Here is a 746-nt window from a genome sequence, read left to right as displayed (position 1 = left end):
GAGAGAGAGAGAGAGAGAGAGAGATACACTTACCAGTCCCTCTCCAGTGGGGCAGGGTCCCCCAAATCCCAGGCAGGACTCCCCCTTGCTTGAGAGCTGTTCATCAACAGAAGGCCCAGTGCACATGCACATATTGTAAAAGGGCCCACCAACAGCAAAAAAGCCTCAGTTAGGCTCCAGAGCAGTGAGACCCGCTGTGCCCCTGCTCCCCCAAAGCCCCCCAGAGAACCCCAAGCAGCTGCAAAGACCCCGTCCAACCCCCAGCACAGCCAGAGGTAAGTGGGGCCTGTGGTAGGAGGGGTTTAACCCTTAGAGAGTGGGAAGAGGCAGCCGAGTGGAGCTGGGCCAGGTCTTGCCCTGCCCAGGCCCCTACTTTGCCCAGTCCTGCAGGGAGCCACGTGAACGGGCTGCGCAAACAGGCACACTTGTCTGCCGGCACGTGAGTTAGCACAGAGTTCGTGCAGGAGGGTGAGTGGGAGGGCCTGAGGCCCTGCCTGTGAGCTCCCAAGAGTACACAGACTCAGGCTCAGCCCACCTACCAGCAGCATGCCATGGATGGGCACTTGCCACACCCAAGGGTCCCCTCAGGGTCTGCAGCCCCCCCTGTGGCACCTCAGAGATGGCCACCCAGACGGACCCCATGGTTCCAGGCTCCACGCAGACAGACCCTCTGGCTAGTGACTGTGGGGGCTGCCTGTCCCTTTTTCAGGCTCTGGGGCCCGGAAGAATGGCCACCTCCCCTTGTG

This window comes from Crocodylus porosus, unplaced genomic scaffold (assembly GCF_001723895.1).
Source record: "Crocodylus porosus isolate Cpor-Errol unplaced genomic scaffold, CroPor_comp1, whole genome shotgun sequence".
Taxonomy (NCBI): domain Eukaryota; kingdom Metazoa; phylum Chordata; order Crocodylia; family Crocodylidae; genus Crocodylus; species Crocodylus porosus.
The sequence above is the reverse complement of the archived record's forward strand: the minus strand, read 5'-3'. Positions refer to the sequence as shown.